The 21931-nt window shown below is 43.5% G+C and overlaps 1 protein-coding gene across 18 annotated transcripts in view; it reads right to left on the bottom strand.

Moving 5' to 3' along the window:
* The window catches only part of GATAD2A (GATA zinc finger domain containing 2A), a 121166-nt gene that overhangs the window by 49124 nt on the left and 50111 nt on the right, over window positions 1-21931 (bottom strand). For 10 of the 18 annotated variants that reach the window (XM_089774987.1, XM_089774993.1, XM_089774988.1 and 7 more), the window contains one exon: window positions 11832-11909. The exons of the other annotated variants lie outside the window; for them this stretch is intronic. The gene's annotated coding sequence lies outside the window, so the exon portion shown is untranslated. The remainder of the gene's footprint in view (window positions 1-11831; window positions 11910-21931) is intronic. 18 annotated transcript variants of the gene reach the window in all.

The raw sequence follows: 21931 nt of genomic DNA, 5'->3' as shown, positions 1-21931 counted from the left end.
ACTATATGGTATGTGGGAGAAGGGGAAATAAAGGACCATGGAGTTCTAAGGATGGAGAGAGTCTGGGAGTTTTAGATCTGTAGGTCAACCATGGTCTGCAGCATTTGAGTTTGCTGACTGACAAGACCCTTTATGACAATGTCTTGGTGTAATTCCCTCCTATTGCCTTGCTGGGACTCCTGGGCCTTTCCCCATTAGTCTTTCTTTGTGCTGTTGGTCATATTGGCCACTCAAGCCCCTAGCTCAGCAGTGTCCTGCAAGCTGTCCTGTATAGTCCAACTCTTTCAGGGTCAGGCATTCTTGAGCAGAGCGGGCACCCATCAAGCCAACCATTCCAGAAGCTGCTGATAAAAAGACACAGGTGTATCACTGGATGTATAGTTGCAGTGGAAAGAGAAACGTACTTACTAAACTCCCTTTTCATATTCCTGAAATGCTTACTGACACTTCAGCTTTGGGCCATCTCGGCCCACAACCAATCTCCAGCCCCAGCCGTGATGAGGGTGGACCTACCAAGATCAAGGGATGGTGTGTATTTTCTGTTGCAAGAAGCTGTAAGATTTCAGTCCCAATTGCAAGTAAACAACTATAGGGCAGTGGCATTGAATATTAGCACTGTTTTCCACAGGCACTGATTATTTAGTGATCTATCATTCCTGAGGGTCACAAAGTCATGAAGAATACAGTTGTTACGGTCATCCTGAAGCTGCCTGAGCCTATATGCCACTAGTTTGTTTACTGCAATGGTGCTCTGTTGTGTTCAGCAGGCACCAAGGCAAAGTATCCTACTACAGAGGAAGAAATAAGGTAGTCATCGCTAGATTCTTTCAGGAGCATCATCCTTACCAGGTGATGCTTACTGGTTGTAGTTAACCAATGGCCCAGCTGGGCTGGAGCAGCCCCTGCCTGCCCCTGTTTATGTGGTTAACCGGATAAACGTAACAAAACAGATTAAATGGGATTTTCTCTCTCTACTGCAGTACCAACTCCATGAAAGATTAAGAGAGATTTCTCCAGAGGATAAGAACATACCTCTGGAGAAAAGGGGGGGGGGGGGAGAGAAGAGAGGTAGAGGGAGAGAGAGAAGGGGGCGGTTCTGCCAACCATGACACGCAGTTCCTCATAGGAGTGGCAGGTCTTCAGTGCCACACCAGATCTGTTGTGCTCCCTTGCCTTGTGGAATGCCTAGCAAAGTTCCTTTACTTTCACTTGGCTCTACTGCTGAGCCCAGTAACATCCCTTTGCCTACATTCCCTGTGCAATTTGCTCCAAGACATCTGTTTCTACAGCTGGTCTATGGGCCTGCCGAGAGAGGAGGCTAAGAGATCCAATACTTCCCAGGTCTATTCCAGGTGTGAGCACATCTAGTGTGTGGAGCTGCCCTTGTCAGTTTGGCAGTTGCCCACAAAGGAGAGCTGCTATATGGGATGGGCAATCAGGAAAAGGTATTACAAAAACATGTGTGGGTGGAATTAAACCGGGGGGCGGGGGGAGGGGGGGGGGGACACTGGTCAGGGTTCTCAGGAGACGAGGCATTGTGGGACAGCTCCTGGAAGACTGTTAGGATTGACACAGGTCAAAGCATTGTCTGTACAGAGTTTGCACCATGGCTTTACCATTGGGGAAGTGGTTTTACTGTGTCACCGCAATGGAGTGCTTAGTTAGCCAGAGACTAATTTGAGCGCAAGGACATGTACACATAGGTTGATTGTAAGTAGCCCTGCACCAAGTTGTGATTGTCAACATTCGGGAACATTTTAACTTGCCCGGGCACTCACTAATGGATCTAAAAAGGGACTATAATCTTACAAAACAAACTTCAAAAACAAGATGGAGAGAGACACTGCAGAACTTGCCTTCATATGCAAATCTGACACATTTAACCAAGGTTTGAACAAAGCCATGAACTGGCTGGGCTGCTAAATTCAACCTTCAAATGGCATCAAAAAATCAAGTATTGGGGACTTACAGCCCATTTATTAGCCTCATTTAGCATGGACACTAACTGACAAGATTTTTTTCCAGCTCTTTCCCTCCCCATATCCCCTCTTTTTCTGCTATTTATTTGTACCTCTGACCCCTTGCTCCATTCATCTGAAGTGGGTTGATCCATGGAAGCTCATGACACTATTTTTTGTTACTTTCTACAGTGCTGCAGGATTTGTATTAAAGTTTTTACAGTTACAGACTAACACGGCTACCACTCAGACTTTTATTACTAACAGCAAGAATGGATAGCCACCCAGGGAGGTGAGAGCAACAATACACGATTATAGCAGATCAGTTTGTGCGCCAACTCCTAGAAAATGGCAGGGCACTCAACAACCCATCCATGATATAACTTAAGTGGTGTTGGAGCATTCCCCCCCCTCCCCCCCCAACGCCGTGGGCTGCTGAAAACCATCAAATACAAAAATTGTAAACCCTGTATATGATGGAACACTTCAAGCCAGAGTGCGTGTACCCCTAGATCCAGAACCTGTGGGCACTGAATGCACAATGATCAAAATTAATTCAAGAATTAATGTCCTCAAGACTGGCAAAGCTGCCAGCCTACATGACATGCATGCAGCACAAAGCAACACACTTAAGACCCAGCAATAAAGAACTGGGTACTCAAAATGGTTAACACATGTTCAGCAACATACAAATGACCCAAGAGCTGGCAACGAGCATGTGTCATGGCACTCCTGTTGCTACAGAAGGATGCAACTGAGCCAATGAGCTTCAGGCCTATACCTCCAGATCACCTTTGCCAACTGGATGAGCACCTCATCCTAACCCAGTGTTTCTCAAAGTGGTCCACGAAACCACTTTTAGAAATGGCAAACCAGAGCCAAGGTGAACTGCAAGGCTCCATGGCTGCAGAACCGGTAAGTAAACACCCTGGACCAGCCAGTTACCAGGTGTCTCAAAGTGGTTTCGCGGACTACTTTGAGAAACACTGTCCTAACCTACCACTAAAACCTACCTCATTGAAAAGAACCTGATCCCAGAGCAAGCTGGATTCTGAACACCACATGGCTTGTCTGGGCAAGTACTGTAGATCACTCAGTACAAAGACGGCTTTGAAGATGGGTATGGCAACAGGTGCCAGGTGTTTGCTGAGCTATCACTAAAGACTCCTTGCTAAATACACACCACCATGAAGGACCACCACCTCTTCTGAATGATACAATAGCACCTAGAGAACAGATGTTTTTACATCCAAACGATGCAGAGCTGATGGTGGCAACAAAAAGACAAACTACCACAAAGGAGCATACTCTCACCAATACAACTGATCAGTGAACCAGTGTGGCCCAGCAAGTTTTATCTATGCAGACAATTTATGCTTCACTGCTACACTAAGTTAGCAGTATCTCAGCTCTATTACATCAAGAATCAACTGAGCACTGACCCAGCCAAAGCACAAATGACTATTCCAGATGATATTGCGTTGTCTATTGGCTTGTGAGTTCTGAATATGGAAGGGGGTAGCACTTGTCCACTGAGGGAATCCTGTCTCACAGTATAGTCAGGAAGCTTGCAAATTCAAACTAGGGAACCAACCCAGAAATATTCAGAGCCACCGCACTTGCACTTCACTATTCAATAGCCAAAATATGCACATGCAAGATGGGAAAGAACAGTTCATGCAGAGGATCTGGATCCCATTGTGAATGGCTGCTACCACTAAAATCACAGGCTAAAACCAACAAATGAGAACAGCCTTTACATGTAGGAGAGTGGTCACAAGCAAAACTGAATGATGATGACAGGTCAGAGATATCAGACAACTGCTACATGGCCACACCACAGAAGCTGGCCACTTATAAGGCATATGGTGAAGTATCCATGTCAAGTCAAACCATGAGTGTGGCAGAGCACCATACAGGCTGCAGAGGAGTATTTGATATAGGGATTTTGCTGTATTTCACAAACAAATTAGCGATGGAGTTAATAAAAGCCACCTCAAAATTACAGTAGGTTCAGTGCATAAGTTGTCATATGGTACACTGTGTCACTTTGTTCTTCAGACAACTGCAAAGCAATTTCCAATGCACCCTGAAGGTAGCTGAATGAGAAAAGATGTTGACTTATTCATCAACATCACTTTTAAGACTATTCTCCCCCCCCCCACCCCCATTGGGAAAAATAATTGGTTATAAATGGTCATTCATTGGACTGGTGTTCATAAGAATGAGGTCCTGGAATTCATACATAAGATTTCTCATCCCTTCTATATATAGCTTGGACACCAATGTGAAATTTTTGGAAGAAGATTTTGGATACTGTAATGCAAATGAACATAAAGCATTTTTAAAGGTTTCCCCCTACTGTTTAGGGCTCCCTCACTCCCCAGTATGAAGGAGTGGATTAAAATAAGAGAAATAAAAACTAAATTTGGGGCAAGCGACGAGGAGTCCTGTGGCACCTTATAGACTAACTGAAGTGTAGGAGCATAAGCTTTCGTGGGCAAAGACCCACTTCGTCAGATGCATGTCATCTGACGACATGCATCTGACGAAGTGGGTCTTTGCCCACGAAAGCTTATGCTCCTACACTTCAGTTAGTCTATAAGGTGCCACAGGACTCCTCGTCGCTTTTGCAGATTCAGACTAACACGGCTACCCCTCTGATAAATTTGGGGGGGCACACTACTCCATGATTAATCTGTCTAAACTTTGGTGGTGATAATTCTAGATACAGAAGGACTTGAGATCTACTGATCATTTGGAGTAAGATATTTTCCTGCCATAAGGGCGGGGACTGGACTTGATGACCTCTCGAGGTCCCTTCCAGTCCTAGTATTCTATGATTTTCGTTGACCAACACTACATTATTAATTAAGGAATTTCCAGTTGATATTCCTCCCCCTATTTTCATATTAGATTAAGATTTTCAGAATCTTCTAAACTAAAGCCATGAATTTGGGATGGCAGTATGAAAATGGGGGGGGGGGGGGAGGAATCTAATACCATATTTTATGCTGTAGTTGAAGACAGAAAAGAGATTATTTGGGGATAGGTGGCAGTTAGGGAAATAAAGTTTAAAATTAAAAAACAGCAGAAAACACACACTGCAAATGGATTTATCACTGTTGTTTCATAGTCTATGGGCAGCAGAGACTTGAACAAACCAGGTCCAGGAAAATAAGAAGCTAGTCTTCACATACAAGAGCACAAAGTATTTTGTATATTGCTGTTTGTATAAATTTCTATTCTTCGTAATTTTTATTGGCAACTATGACTGAAGGTAAGCATATTTGGTACTGTAGGAACAGTATGTAGCTGAAACTTCAGCTGTTCTCATGAGACATCTGTTGGGGACCTAAGCTCATTCACTCCTCTTCCCTTCTCCCCTCCCGGTTCTGCTTTTCTCTCAGTACTGATAGCCAGTTGATTTAACTTTAGTAAACTACTGTTCCACTTCCCATTGAATAACAATTTCTCTCTCCTTGTGTTCCTAAGATATCAGCTACTGGTGATTTTCAGACTAAAGAAACAACATGCTGATAATATACCCATGTGAGTGAACTGCAATTATCATCAAAACATACATTTTTGGGATCTCAGTACTGCATCAGATGTAGTGTATTTTACTCCCCTCCCCCCCCCCCCCCCGCAACCCCTCTCATAAGCCAAGGACCACCCATGCAATTCTGTGAATTCCTGCATCTATCAGCACATCTGATTCCAAGCCATCATTATTAGTCAAGAAAAAGTCCAAGCCATATCACAGAATATTCTATAGAAAGCCTCTCTTATCTATTATATAAACATCACCTTTTGTTTAGAGTCTAAACCCCAGCTTATCAAACTGTGAACAGAGAATCTTCAGTTCAAAGTTAAGGCAGGCAGATTCTGGCAAAGCAAATGCTAGAATATTTCAAAGGAGAACATGTTACAAGTAGTGTTCTGTTATTATATATAGGCCATCTATAGAAGATTTTGAGGGATGCCTTTAAAAACTGTATGCTAAGGGGAAGACAAATTATATAGAATTTGTTAGCATTGACTGACAAAAAAAATATTTTTTTCCTTGGATGCACAAACCTTATTCCTAGGACTGTTTCAAGAAGGCTGGAAAAAAAGTTGCAGAAAAAGGAAGCAGGCAGGCCAAGCAATGTTTGAGTGAATCTCCCTAAGTGAAGATGTTCAAAGAATACTGCAGTCAGTCTATTTACTAAAAGTAGCTGGTAATTGATCAAAGTTAACTTATTGACTTATAGTGTTCCCATACACCACATCAGACTCAAAACCTGGAAGCTGCCTAGGCTTCCCTTGGAGTGCAGCTTTTGTAACCAAGAGCTTTGATGCTTTACCAGAAAGAATGCCCAGGGTCCCCACTTCATATCCCCACACACCTGGGCTGGCCTCACCATGAGGCCAGCTGAGGCAGCTGCCTCAGGTGCCAGACTGTGTGTGGGTGGGGGGGGGGGGGAAGAGAGAGAAGGGCAGTGCCACTAGGACCCAGAGTGTAGATAATTGTGTCTGCTGCTGGTGCAGCAAGGGGGCATCATTTGAGCTCCCTGTCTCAAGTGCCAAAATGTTGTGGGCCGGCCCTGCCACCCACTTGAGGAAAAGAAGGGGTTAGGAAACATTGCATTGTTTCAACTTATTTTTAGCCTCTCAAAAAAAAAAAATCACTATTGTTTGCTTTTCTAATTCCCAGTGAAAGTAACTTCACAGAAATCCTTTCACATTAAGTTTAAAAAAAAGTGTGCCATGATCATTATCGGCTATGTTTAAAAAAAAAAAACAAAAAAAAAAACAAAGGCCAAGATGCTGTCCCTACAAGGCCTTCCTCAGTTTACTTTTAGTTACTGTTAAACTTTTTTAAAAACAGGAAAACAGATTTTTTTTTAAATAAATCAATCTAGGAATAGAACATTGGTCACTTTATGCCTGCGACTGGAGATGGATGGCAGTCAGGTAACTCAAAATCCTTTCTTTATTGCATCAATAATAAGAAAAGTAGCAACTAAAGAAAAGATCATTAGCCTTATGGCATGAAAGTGACTATGTCTAGCTTAAAAAACTAAAACAAAATATTAAAAATGTTTAAGTTTTCTGGTATTGTGACAAGCAAAAAAGAATGTCAGCTGGCCACGTGGCTACTTAAAACAAATCTTTAAAAAATTCAAGTCCCCGTTTTAAAGAACAAACTTAGCTTCTGAGGTGCATGTTTGACTGAGGCATTACAGCTCACAAAGGGTTAAGCCCTGCCATTTTGGTGCCATTCACTGATATGTCCATTAAGGGTGTTACATAACAAAATGGCAGACCTTAACCCTTTGTGTCCCATACTTTCACCATGCCTGAGTCAGAAATGAACACACCAGTCTCTTCAGGGAATCACCTTTTGGGTTATGAATTTGTATAGCTTTCAAGGAAAATAAGTGAGCTTGCTTAGGCTCATTAAATACCTATGATTAAAAGCAACAGAAAGCTTGCTTAGGAAGTTGTCATGCACACTTTATGCAAAAAATGCCAAGACTCAGCAATAAAAAAAAAAAACTTTTAAAGTCACCATAACCTTGCTAGCAAGGTAAAAAGTAATCATGCAAGCAGAGCATTTATGATCTGCCATTAGATTTCAACTATTGCAGAAAGCATTACACCAATCCAACAAATTAGCTAAAGACAGACACACTGCTCTGCTTTAATGCTTTATACGGAAGAATTTTTTCAGTCTTAGGCTTTGCTACAGTAAACTCACTACTAATCCATTCATGCTATACCTTGCTTTATCCTATATTGTTAAAGCTGGCTTTATTTGCTTCCCAGTGATTAAGCAACATGATGTGGACTTAATATAAACATTGTGTCCACAACACAACTCACAATTCTTTTAGAAGATTGTTTATTATGATGAAGTAATTCAGCTGTCAAATTTAAACTTGACTAAAATTATTGTAGAACATCCCTTATGTATTTCTTCTCAAATCAACCTCAAAGCTTCAAACGTCTATACTTTGAATGGTAAAAGGACAAGAACATAGTTGAAAACTCATGCAGTAACAATACCAGTGTCTGTGGTCCAAACTGTATTACAGCTTGAACCTCTCTAGTCTGGCAACATCTGTAGTCCAGCATGATTTTAGATAGCTGGATGTCCACTTATCCTGGGTGTTACCAAATTTCCCATAAAGTTTGCTTACAGTGATCAGTCCTGGCTCTCAGTGTTCTATGCTGTTATTTAGCTCTAATTTACCCCTAAGATTTGCAAGTGTTGGTAATGCTGTTAAACAATATTGACCTCTCGTAGTTCAGCAAATTCTCTGGTTTGGCATTGGTCTGGTCCTGAGGTGCCAGACCAGAGAGGGTCAACCTGTACCATTATACTGGCATGACCCATTTAAGCCAGTGGAGCTGCACCGTTACATTGAAAGCAGAATTTGGCACCATGTTTTAAGAAGCCTTATAATCCAAATCGACTCAATGTACAGAATGTTTAGGCATGGAACTTTCATTAACAGAAAACAAGGTATCCTCATGAAATGTTAGTATCTAAACATGTAATATATTTTTCTGGTTTTAACTATAAATTAATTGCAGAACCCATCTGAAAATTGCTAAATATTCCAACTTCAAGATGCTATTGTATATGTCTTTCCAGTTATGAATTATAGGAGAGCCATTTAATATATTTCCACTGTGATTTTGGAAGACAGAGACATTACCCCCAGGTATTTTGATAACATGGATGTTCAACACTCAGCCAGAAGACAGTCCGCAGCGCACTCTTCCTCCTCCCCCCCCCCCCACATTAACTGGTTAACCAAACTTCAGGTTTTACCAGTTAGCCCAGGGAATCTCAAATTTTGTGATACCGCAACCCCCCCAGGGGGGTCAGGTCCCACAATTTGAGAAATGTGGAGTTAGCCAATTTAATGGGATTTTACATCCCTACTGAGACTCTCAGTGCTATGGAGATGTGGGTACATAACATTTTAAAAGATTTTTCACTTGCTAGGAGTAAAAGTTAAGTGTCACAGCAACAAATACTACTAGGAAACCAAGAGCTTATCTAGTGATCTCTGTAATGCACACTGAAATGAAGAAGGGGGGGGGAGAGAAGAGAGAATAGGAATTTCTCTATATATACACACAAACTACCTGAATTTGAACTGAGTACATCATTGCAGAAGGACCTGGTCTAGAGGTACCATTTTCTTAGGATTCTTAATTAAGCCATTATTTATTTTATAGTTTCAGGGTGTTCAGCTCAGTTCAGGAGATAAAATGCCAAAGACAGAAGAGCAGGGCCGTGAAGAAATTCCCCCCCCCCCATCTCTTCCCAAGTCTCTACTCACTCTCTTCTTCCCCCACAAAAAAAAAAAACCCAATTCACTTGTGTGTCAAGATTTTTTTCATCGTGCTATACAGTCCAGATTTGGGAAAAACACAAGAGGCAGATGATGGGAGTCATACCATAAGACTGGTGATGCCTCACCTTTGCTGGCTTGTTTGTAACATGTTGCTTTTAAAATTGTGTGCAAAGTTAATTTTTAAAATGCTTGGGAAAAAAGTGAGGATTGCATTATATATAACAGATGGCAGGATCTGGATTTGTTTTGTTAACTAGGAACAGAACCATTTATAAATGCACCTGTCAGGTTTAGGGAAAAAAAATCTGCAATTTGTTTTATTAAGAGGACAGCTACAGAATCATAGCAATGTAGGACTGGAAGGGATACCTTAAGAGGTCAGCTAGTCTGTCCCCCATGATGGAGGGCAAGATGAACGTGTCCCCAGAATACAAGAAAGGACTTTGATAAATTGGAGAGGACCCAAAGAAGAGTCAGGAGAATGACCAAAGAGATACAAGAATGTGCCTTATAGCAATAAGCTAAATAGACATTTCTTTGAGTGCAACAGAGAGAAGGCTAAGGTGTGACCCAAGTACAGTCTCAGCTATTTTACCACTGGTGACAGCTAACAATGAAGCAACTTTGAAATTTTTGCAACAGCAACTGATAGCCCAAGATTGCATTCTGCAGTAGAGCATGGACAGCTAGAATAAAGTGATTGAGTGAATCACAGTCATGAGAAAATTAAACAAACGTTTAAATATTGTTACACTGGGTTAGAGAACAGAGTCAGCTAGAAATCTAACTAATATATAAAGGAGAATGTTTGTAAGTTTGTGCGCTAATAACTTGGACACTATAAGAGCTTCCGCAACCAAACTTTGCATGGGATAACCTTTCATCCAGGAGAAGGTTTTAAGGTACTGTGGGAGGGAAGAGATGAAAGACCAATGCCTCTCCCCAGTGCTGCACGGAGCCTGACAGTGCGGGGAGAAGCGGCTTCCCAGGGGAAGCGGCGGGGACAGACACTCACTAAGGCTGGCGGAGGGACAAGGAAGCGAGGGCAGGCTCAGGCACCAGCAGCAGGCACATGGCTCCCTTTCCCCTCCCTCCCCTCAGGCTCCTCACCTCAGTTATATCAACTTTCCTGAGCAACGCTGGGTAACTCCAGCTAGTTAACGATAACGAAAGGGCTAACAAATCTGTACTGATACAATGCCCTATACGGAAGGCTCTCAAAGCAAATCACGAAAGTTAGTCTCTTCCTCTGTAAAATCAGATAAAACTAAGTCTCATTAAACTGCAGCAAGGGAGGTTTAGGTTGGACATTAGGAAAAGCTTCCTGCCTGTCAGGGTGGTGAAGCACTGGAATAAATTGCCTAGGGAGATTGTGGAATCTCCATCACTGGAGAGATTGAAGAGCAGGTTAGACAGACACCTGTCAGGGAAGGTCTTGATGGTGCTTGATCTTGCCGTGATGGCAGTGGCCTGGACTTGATAACATCTCAAGGTCCCTTTCAGTTCTCATTACTAAATAAAAACTAAACCATTGGCCCTTCAGACACTGTAAAGGAAGAGTAATTGCTAAATAGTGCTTTATACAATTTAATGAGCGTGACTGTGTTAAACATCATAATGAGTTAGGCTAATTAGAAACGTAAATGGGTAACCGGTTAACAGGTAACCATACCGGGTGATGCTTACTGGTAAGCGGTTAACCAACACCTAGCTCACCTCCCTGCCCGCATCACAGTACAGGTGAGGGGGTGCTCCAGTCTGACCAGAGGGCCCACCAAACCACAAGCTGGGGGGAGGGATGAACTGGACTGGAGTGCCCCCTCACTCACACTGTGGGTCCCCTCTCTACAGCCAGTGGCAGGCAGCCACGCCCTCCAGTTAACAGTGTAACTGATTACAATTCTATCAGTGTCACAGTTAATATTTTTGTATAATTTTTTACATCCATAAGGTGAATCTCCCTAATTTACAGATAGAGAATCAGATCCAGAGGCTTGACTGACTTGCCCAAAAAGGTACACAGCAGAGACAAGAACTCAGGAATTCCATTCCCATTCATACTCACTTTCCTTTAAGCCACACAGATTACTCTGGTCAAGATCCGGGACAAGTGGAATTTGTGCTTGCTTTCCCTACTTCTCATGTTCACAGGGACTGAAAACTCAGTGCAGCTGCAGTGCTTTGCTCAACTGGGAAGTAGTAGTGAGGACAACTGGCTGAAATGTCTCGGTCTCAGTTTGCCCATTTGTAAATTAGGGATATTCACTTTCCTCTCTAGTTAATCAAACCCCAATGAAGTAAGATGTTCTCGTTGTTACATCACCAGAGCTGTGAATCCAGTGCTCCTGAATTTCATACTTCCTCTGCCACCTCAGGCAAGTAATTTAACTTCTCTGTGCCTTGGTTCCCTATTTTAAGAAGTGGAAAACTGACTTTTCTCCCTACGTCCCAGATGTTTGAGTTTGCAAGATGCTACTTAGCACAGTAGAACTTAGCACTACCGAGCAACTCCTACCTGTCAGAGAAGTTCATGGGTTCCAAAGAGACTCTTATCCACTTCTCCTGGCTGGGTGATATGCCAGCAATGAAGGTCCTGGGGAAGGAAGGAGGGATATTTTAGTACACACTGAGCTGGACTGCAGAGGAGTTTGATGGAGTCTCACCATAAAAAATGAACTTAACAGCACAGTTTGTTCCTCCCAAAAATAAAGTAATATTTTTGAGCTACAATTAACTTTTACTTCTGTAACCTGGTGCAACCCCTCAGATGGGGGTAGGAGATAGGAGGGAGGAAATGGGGGGGGGGGAGGGATGGCACAGCACAAAGGGGGCAGTTGTTGCTGTTGCATAAGCAACTGGAGTCCTGGGCCCTGAGGGATGGTTGTTTGGGGTAGGAAGGGGTGCAGCATGGTCTGGGCAATGCTGAGGGCTGAATATTCTGTCTCGCCTCTTCTAGGAGCGCAGAGCCACCCCTACCACTACAGAGCCACCCCTACCACAACCTTCCCTGAAGGCTCAGCAATTCTATCGGCAACTCTGACCTGGTAGCATCATCAACCAATACCAATTTGTAAGAAAATATACATCCGAGGAGAGAAAGTAAACCGATAAAATGCCATAAACACGTGTTTTCTAAATTTAGAATTTTAGCTGCTCTGATAAGGGAACTCAAGTCTTCCCAACAAACAACTAACTGCAGGCAGTGAAAGCCACTGATTAAGGAGACAGAGGCTTTTAAAACTCTGCAACTTGAATCCAAGGATTAAGGAAGGAGTACAGGTAGTCCCCGGGTTACGTACAAGATAGGGACTGTAGGTTTGTTCTTAAAGTTGAATTTGTATTTAAGTCGGAACTGGCGTCCAGATTCAGCCACTGCTGAAACAGACCAGCGGCTGACTACAGGAAGCCCGAGGCAGAGTTGCTCTGCACTGGGCTTCCTGGAATCAGCCGCTGATCAGTTTCAACAGCTGCTGAATTTGGACGCCTGGGACAGAGCAGCTGGGGCGCTGCCAGGTAGGTCCCCGCAGCGCCGTACCTCAGCCCTGCAGGGACCAACCCAGCAGCACCCCAGCTGCTCTGCCCCAGGCGTCGTCAGCGAGAAAAGCCTGGTCTGCTGGGGGGGGGGGGGGGCGGCGCAGTAGCTGCCCCCCCCCCCCACCAGACGACCAGGGAGACGCAGGTGGCGGGACTGCCGAGACGCGCCACAGTCCCGCCCGCATCCTCCGCGGCTTTGCTCCGCGTCTCGCTGGTCTGCTGGGGGGAGCTCCCCCCAGCAGACCAGGGAGACGTGGAGCAAAGCCACGGAGGACGCGGGTGGCGGGACAGCCCAGACGCCCAGCAGCCCAGGGAGACAGGGAGCAGCTTTTCTCGCCCCGGAGGACGCGGGCAGTGGGACTGCGGCGCATCTGGGCGTCCCGCCGCTCGCGTCCTCCGGGGCAAGAAAAGCCCCGTTTGTAACTGCGGATCCGACGTAAGTCAGATCTGCGTAACTCGGGGACTGCCTGTAGTAAAAACCATCCTAGACTTTCCTATGCTACAGCATCCACAGATGGAGAATTACAGGTCCAGTTTTTGCCAGCATTGCTATAGCCTGTAGGTTACGCTCAGATTAAAATGATGCAATTCTTACAAGTATTTAGAAGTTACTGGGTTTCTCATTCTGCGTCACAAAAATCCCAGCATCACACTAGATTAATATTCTCTGATATAGCCCAATGCTTTTAAAAAATAATTGGTTTGCTCCAAACACCTGAGAGAGGTGAAAACAATACAACAGCTTCCCTTGAGGTAGGCCAGATTCAATGTCAGCATGTCAACAGTGACTAACTCACTATGAAGAAGTCCTGCAGCTTTGTCACTACCCACCTCCACCCATCGTTCCCGCCCTTTTGGCCAGTGAAGTGAAAGACCATGTGGCGGCTAGGTATTAGAAGACAGACCTTTTCTGGGTAAAAATTAAGTCCTCATCTCCTAAGCCTAAAAACAGTGCCTATGACACTATCCTACCCTAGTATGCTTGATGTAGGACAGGGGCAACAGTGACGATCGGGGGGGGGGGGAGGGAGAAGCTTTCTTTTGGGAAGGTTTCCTCCTGCAGCCAATCAGCCAGCGGACTCATTTTAGTAGCAGAGACAACTTAGCCAGGTGCATGCAACAAGGCACTACTTGTCCAGTGCAGTTTCAGTTTAGTTTAGTTGGGCCTGAGACATGAACATGGTTGCTAATGGCAGAAGAATCTTTGTGCTTAGCCAGACAAACAAAATCTGGAGCCATGTAACAAATTCAGCCTAGAGAACAAGATTTCCCTCATGTCTCTTTATTCAATTCAAAGACTAGGAGCAAAATCTGGTAATGTCATATTGAATAGCTCACCTGACTTTACATCCAGAAGTTTCCATACTATTGTGGCCAGGATCTTAACATTTATCCTAGCATTACAGCTGGAGATACAGATTGCTATTTCAAAGATTCAACTTTGAATCTGGCAAAAACAGTACACACCAAAATCCAAGTACTTGAGAGGCTATCTACTGGTAGTTCTTAGAGCCTCTGACAGGTGATCCTGACTGGTTTGGCTAAGAGGCTATCAAGTGAAGCATTTCAGCTGCTCATTTCCTGCCCTTTGCCTTGGAGCTGCTCCTCCCCCTGGGGAGCCTCCTGCTTGTTGTGCAGGTCAGGAGAGGAAGAGAAGGGTGCTGATGTTAAGGTGCCCCCTCCCACTCTGTATCCTTTCTCCACAAAGCAGAGAGGGGACACAACAGGACCTGGGATGGAGTTTGCTGGCTGCTTTAGGGAGTGGGTCAGGGCAGGGGTGAGCATGCTTTAGCCCCACTATACCACCAACCGGGAGCCACCTGAGATAATCAGTGGCCAGCTGGCACCCACATCCTAAACTCCTACCCCAGTCATGAACCCTCCTCCTGCACCCCAACTACCTGCCCCAAGAGTAGCTCAGAGCCCCTCTCACACTCCAGATCCCTCAATCCAAGAGGAGAGTCTGCACCCCAACCCTCTGCCCCAGCCTGATGAAAGTGAGTGAGGATAGGCAAGAGGGAGGATGGAGTGAGCAGGGGCGGGGCCTCAGAGAAGGTGAGGGAAGGAGGTGGGACAAGGGTATTTATATTTGAGGTAGATCTTGGATTGCACTTAAGTTCAAAAAGCGATATTGTGCTTAAAAAGTTTGGAGACCACTGCTACAGAGTCACCTATTTGGTGGCAACTTCCCATGCTAGCACCTGGAACAATAAAGTGAAACAAAAGATTTAAAAATGACTTGAAAAAGGCTACAAAATGGTGCAGTGCTCAGATGCCTAGATGCGGGCCGCTGCCCTACAGGGCAGAAGAAACAGGTTATCTATGTCGCTGGTCACATCTGAGAGCGTAACCACAGTTTACAGTGGGAGTTTCCGTAGTGTCACGTATAAAGCAAAAGGAAGGAGGGGGAGGGTAACTTATCACAGAAGGTTCCTCATATAGGAGGAGAACAGAAAGAAGTGCTAGCTCATGTTCTTTACAGTGGCTCATGCTTCCAGCACAGTTCAAGGGTTCACATTAGCAGGGGTTCTACTCAAGGTGAAAGAGAATGCATTGATGCAAGGGCCATACCAATCCTACATGAGGAGAAAGACTTGCCGCAAGGAGAGGGGAGAAGACCCTTTCATTCTGCTGTTCCTCAGAAAGGCTTCTCACCAAATTTATTGTTTTACTTTGGATAACAAAGTACTAAAATAGTTCTTAAATATTATGCACCATGAATGCTGGCATAGGAAAAAAAAAATATACGTTCACCCCAAAACAGCAAGTCTTGCAACAAAAAGGCCACATGGATTCAGGAGTATGTGCATGGATGTTTATGGTAGTACAGCCTTAAAAAAAAGTAAATATATCTTTCATACACAGCATTACAAAGTGCTTTAAAGAGAAAAGAGGTTTAAAGCACCCAGTAGGCAGATTCCTATTTACACAGTCCACTGAAAAGTTTTTTTAAAAGCACATTTTGCCATATTATTGAAGCAGCAACCACTTGAGTTGCATAATCTACTCAAATCTTTCCCCCACCTTACAGTTTACGATGTGTATTATATGAAAAATTAAACAACAAAGCCAAAGACAGGTAAATAGAGGCAGCCACAGATTTCATTGTGAGTCTGAGGTCAGACTGGTATTAGTTCCCAAAACTAAGCAAAATCTTGATCAGGCTACACCTATAGTCTGGTACGGAGCACCAAAATTCTTCAGTGGAAGCTTGGCTTAAAATTTCTAAGCCAAGCCACCAAGAATTCTGAGTCATTTCCCTCCTCAAAAGATCCAGAACCATTTTCTTCTGTCCAGGAAGGCAGGGTAACTGCTCACTACTCAACTGATGCCAATGTTTCTCTTTATCCAAAGTAACAGACTGCATGAAAGCAGCACACTTTTCTGTACATCCCTCTGCACATTTGAATTGGATTCAAATAGAGTACATCTACACAGTAGTGCGTACTTCGAAATAAGCTGTACCATTTGAGCTATGCAAATGGCATAGCTTATTTCAAAATTGCTTTTTTTGAAATTTGGCGCTGTCTACACAGCACTAAATTTTGAAATAAATTGCTATTCCAGAGTCTTCCTTAATAACAGGCTTCTGGTGTAGACAGCACTGTTAGGGATAATGGACCTTATCCCGAAACAGCTCTGTTGTGTAGTACCCTTAGATTAGCGACCAAACAAGCTACATCACTAAGGGTCTATGTTCTCAGAGGTCTGGTACTCAGCACCTACTTTATCATCTTCAAAATAAAAATAAATTAAAACAAAAAAGAGGCTAGTGTAGGTTTCAACAATTCAAAGAAACAGAGTTATGGGAACATGGTAAATGACAAAGTCCTCTGCCTAAGGCCATATGAATTGATAATTTATTAGTTTCTGTACCCTGATTAACCAAAAAAAGCAGACCTTACTAAGTATAGCTCATCCTATTAGTCCCATGCTTTTCTAATTAGTGGTTGATCATTGTCATTACTACATCAGTACTTTTTAAAGATTTCAGTAGGGCTATATAGACTTAAGGGAAGCCAGCTGCCTTTGTTTGGGATGCGGCATTCAATACTTCAATCTGGCTTAGAAATAAATATTTCTTTTACAATAAAAAAAGAATACACAATACAGCATTGGAAGTTAGTGCTACTGCACCTACTAATTTATTGAAAACAAAAATAAACCAGGTAATCAAAGTGTAACAGTGCAACAAATTCATTATTCTATCCCCCCCACCAAAGCCCTCTGGGCCAAATTCACTCAAGTCAGATGGGCTGCAGATGATAACACATCCCTTAACCAAGGCCCACAGTTCATTGATTAATGATGCCTCAATTTTGGTATTAAATCCATTTAACTTTCATCAGAGGACCAAACAATGTGTCTCTGTTAAAGAACTACATTAAGGGATGTATCCTTGCAAAGTCTTTACTGAAAGGCACCAGCAGGATTAACTTGATTTCCTCCCTCCCCCACCCATAGCAATAGTTTTGTCAGAGATCTTAGTATGAGGGTATGTCTGCACAGTGAAGACGATCCTGACATAGCTAGATTACCATAGTTATGCCATACATCTTATACCAAATGAGAGGAGGGGAAGAGAAATAAACCTCTCCCTTCCCCCCTTTCCCCCCCAAAAATCCCCCACAACCCTTCAGTCCATCACTGTAAAACCACCAATTCCCTGAACAGCAGCAGGTACTCTGACAGGAACATTTTCCCTGGACATTTCTGACACAACCCCCCACACAGATGCAGTTTAGCTACATTGGTCAGACCTGTGGATTCTTCATAGCCCTGACCAACATACCTATCCCAACTTAACTTTTAAGAGTAGCCCAGCCCTAAGAAGGTGTTGCTCAAAGACAGAATTACATTGGGTGCTAAGCAAATAAGATCCAAGGAAGACGCACTTCTTCCCTTGCACAAAATGAATTTGACATACAGATTTCTGATTCATAACAAGCTTTGGAAGCTCTACTAGTCATCCTTCATCGTGATGAATTTTGGCACTGGCCTCCCATATTGGCAGTGTCAGACTCAACCAGTTTGCATCTTGCTAGGTTAGTGGTTTAACTGCTTCTCTGCTGCCTAATGTGCACTATGTTCCATATACTATGTATGGCTAGCGCTGACCTATACACAGCATGCCAAAGTTTCCACTGAAGTGTTGCGAGGATATTGGCGCTGAAGTTTCAGGGAGGCAACATGCTCTAGTAGTCAGATCTATTCCCGTCTTTCACAGGCTCATTTTGTATTTAGATTAAGTCTGTACACCATTCTATGGCTTCACGCCCTCAGCCATCAAATGGAAACGATACCTGCCCTCCATGAGATATGGGGAATATATTAGCTAAAAGGTATGTGAAAAGGGCTTTAAAGTTGTAACATTGTATTTAAGTAGCATTATTCAAACAATGTTACACTGGAGGCCAGCAGAGAAGTAGTTAACCAAAAGCCCACTTTATTGTTTAAACAAAAGTTCGTGAAGTTTAGTGCTACTTCAGCTAGCAAAGGAACATTTTAAAGCAGCATGGAAGTTTAGTTTAAAGTTTGACAAGTGAATTGCATATTTTGTCCTTATCACTGAGTTTTTTAGTGTAAAAAAAGTTTCCCTGCCCAATGTGTAAGATACCACAACAAGCTGCTACTGGCTCCTATATCAATTTCTTCAGAGTTTAGCTTTTAAGATTTAAAGAAAAGAAACAGAAACATTTAGTTTCTAGTCTTCACTGCAGTGAAATCAACCCTGCAACTTAACGGCAGGCACATTTCACATTTATAGTAGGGATGTGAAAGTTTAACTGTCAACGGTTAACCGATAAGCCTGGGCTTATTGGTTAACGTTCATGATTACACGCAGGCTTCTGGTACGTGAGGGAAGTCAGTTTAAAAGCTAGCTCCCAGCGTGCAGCAGCTCCTGCAAAGCAACCTGCTGCCCCATGCTGCTCCCTATGATACAGAGGCAACGGTGTGGGGTAGCAGCTGGGAGATGGCTTAAGAGCCAGCTCTACACATGCACCGGGTTCCCAGGGAGCCACCTGCCATCCTCATCCTCCGTTTAACCACTGACATTTTTAGCGGTTATACGGTTACTTCATTACATGCATTTTAACATTCCTAATTTATAGACCGGGGGTAGGGAGGGAGGGTGGAATGCTCTGAAAAAATATAAATTGTACTCATTTAGCCTAATGGGAGAGCAATTAGGAAGCCTAATGATAATGTATAACAGGAACAGAGTTTGCTAGATTATTTTAGCTGAAACAAACATCTAGCTACTCTGGATTATTTTCAGAACTTTATTACTATTTTGGCTTCCACAGTGACACTACCTCTGATTTCCAATCAGGTGCCAGAACTGAAGCTCTATCTAGGGATTTATCAGAGAAGAGGAGGATGCAGGTACAAAAAGAAAAGATGTCTAACAGCATTAGAGAAGCATTAGGATTTTTAACATTTTGGACCTTCGGACTACCGGATTTTGTTAATTTTCAATGCATTCAAAACCAAATATAAAGCACCTCAAGGAGGTCATTTGTACTACATGCAGTTTGTTGTACAGAGTCATTCCTATATCCCCTCAAACTTCACCCCACCATGCACACCAAGAAAAAGGCTAATCTAGTGGCTCCCAACCTTTTCAAGGATATGGACCCTTTTTCAATTTATTAAAAGGTTATGGACCCTCCCCCGCAAACAATATAGCTGTGCCTACAGGTCCCTTGGCCCATACTGCTTCCCAAACAGCGTCCCTCTGCCTGCTAGGGAAGCAACGTGGGTTGAACGACATTCTGGCTGCTGGCCTCAGCCTGTTCTGCTTCCCGAGCAGTAGGAAGCAACGCAGCCTGAGGGACATGCTAGATGCAAGAGGCTCCACATGGACCCCCTACAGTACCACCGCAGACCCCCAAGCGTCCACTGACCACAGGTTGGGAACCACTGGGCTAATCTTTCAAACAGGAATTCCAGTGGGAACAGTTTGGAGAGAGATTACAGCTACTGTGCATGCATTATGGTAATATAAAAGATCACCTTGGTAGTTTATGTAAATTGAGCCAGTTTATTTCACCTGCCGGAAATGAAATGCCTTTTTTTGTTTCCCCCCCCTCCCCCCCCAAAAAAATCTCTTTATTCAGAGAGTTAATTCAGATTTTGATTTCCTATTAACATGACTAGGGGAGAAAGGGGTCTTTATAGGAGTTCCCATGAAAAGTTTCCTTCTAGAGAACACGTTGCAATACAGTTTCACATGCTCGTTCTAGTCCTGAGGTAACTGATTGTGATAGGCCAGGTGTGAACAATGCCACAAAAGCAAATCCTAGAGAGGATGAAATTAAAATAGTCAATCACTCATTTTCAGTGCCACTAGTTCTTTTACTGTACTATGTAGTTAATATCAAATATCTGTATGAGTAGAGTTGTGTCTGATGCAGCATACACAAAGAATGGTGGGGCAGAATTTTGGATCTTACTGGAAGAAGAAAAAAAAAAAACCCAAAACACAAACAAAATGTGCTTGAAGGCCCAACTGGGATTGGGTAAGCATTCCATTATCTTAGGTATAATACATAGCCCATGTCTTGAGCATAAGGAGGACTGCATCATGAGAGGCCGAAGTCATGTTCCCAGTGCCACGTGACAATGTTTTGGTCCAATGAGGCATTGCAAGGCCATCTCAAAACACTCTGCAGCTTGTTGCACTGTGGGATAACTACCTTTGGTGCACTGCTCTGTGTAACAATTCAAGCACTCCATTGACAAGTGCAGTGTGGACACATGACTGACTTAAGACATTCAGCTGATGCAGTAATTAACTTTGTAGTGTAGACATGCCCTGAGTGTCTAAAGACAAAAGCTCTTGCACGTAACATGTTCGAGACAGTCACCTGAAAAGTGACCCATCCTGTTCCTACAGGCACAATATATTAACAAATGCTACAAATTAGTAACACCACCCAGATTTGCTTCTAAAAGTATTGTGCAATATAAAAATCATCCTTAATTACTCCAGAGTCCTTACACTAGTGATATCTATAATCCACATGTGACTCAGGAGTGAGAGTAAGGAGTATCAGCGGCGTTTGAACTCCCACCTAGCAGATTCACAGCACAAATCTCTCTCCAACTACAGATGTAGTTAGATACATGGGAGCTGAGATAGAGAAGGATTCATGATGAGAAAAATAGGGTCACCTTCTGTGTAGGCTAGACATGTCCATACAGAGGAAACACTTTGCTAGGTGCATAATCCACTGTTTAGGAGACTGCAGTAGAATGTCAAAAATCAAAAATTATTGCCCACCCCTCCTCTAGAATCATAGAATCCTAGGGCTGGAAGAAACCTCAGGAGGTCATCAAATCCAGAGGTCCCTCCCCAAAGCAGGACTAACCGCAATTAAATCATCCCAGCCAGGGCTCTGTCAAGCCGGGACTTAAAAACCACTAGGGATGGAGATTCCACCACCTCCTTAGTAACTGATCCCAGTGCTTCACCACCCTCCTAGTGAAATAGTTTTTCCTAATATCCAACCTAGTCCTCCCCCACTGTAACTTGAGACCACTGCTCCTTGTTCTGCCATCCCTTACTGCTGAACAGCTTCTGTCCATCCTCTTTAGGACATCCCTTCAGGAAGTTGAAGGCTGCTATTAAATCCCCCCCTCACTCTTCTCTTCTGCAAACTAAATAAGCCAAAATCCCTCACCCTCTCCTGGTAGGTTGTGCACTCTAGCCCCCTAATCATTTTGGTTGCCCTCTGCTGGACCCTCTCCAATGTGTTCATATCCTTTCTGTAATGGTGGGCCCAGAACTGAACACAATACTACAAATGTAGCTTCACCAGTGCCAAATAAAGGGGAACAACAACTTCTCTAGATCTGCTGGAAATGCTCCTCCTAATGAACCCTAATACGCCATTTGCCTTCTTGGCTACAAGAGCACACTGTTGACTCATATCTAGCTTCTCATCCACTGTCATCCCCAGGTCCTTTTCTGCTGAACTGCTACCTAGCCATTCGGTTCCCGGCCTGTAGCAATGCTTGGGGTTCTTCTGTTCCAAATGCAGGACTCTTGTCCTTGTTGAACCTCATCAGATTTCT

The sequence above is a fragment of the Pelodiscus sinensis genome, chromosome 32 (genome assembly GCF_052426305.1).
Source record: "Pelodiscus sinensis isolate ZL-2025 chromosome 32, ASM5242630v1, whole genome shotgun sequence".
Classification (NCBI taxonomy): Eukaryota; Metazoa; Chordata; order Testudines; family Trionychidae; genus Pelodiscus; species Pelodiscus sinensis.
The sequence above is the reverse complement of the archived record's forward strand: the minus strand, read 5'-3'. Positions and strand labels throughout refer to the sequence as shown.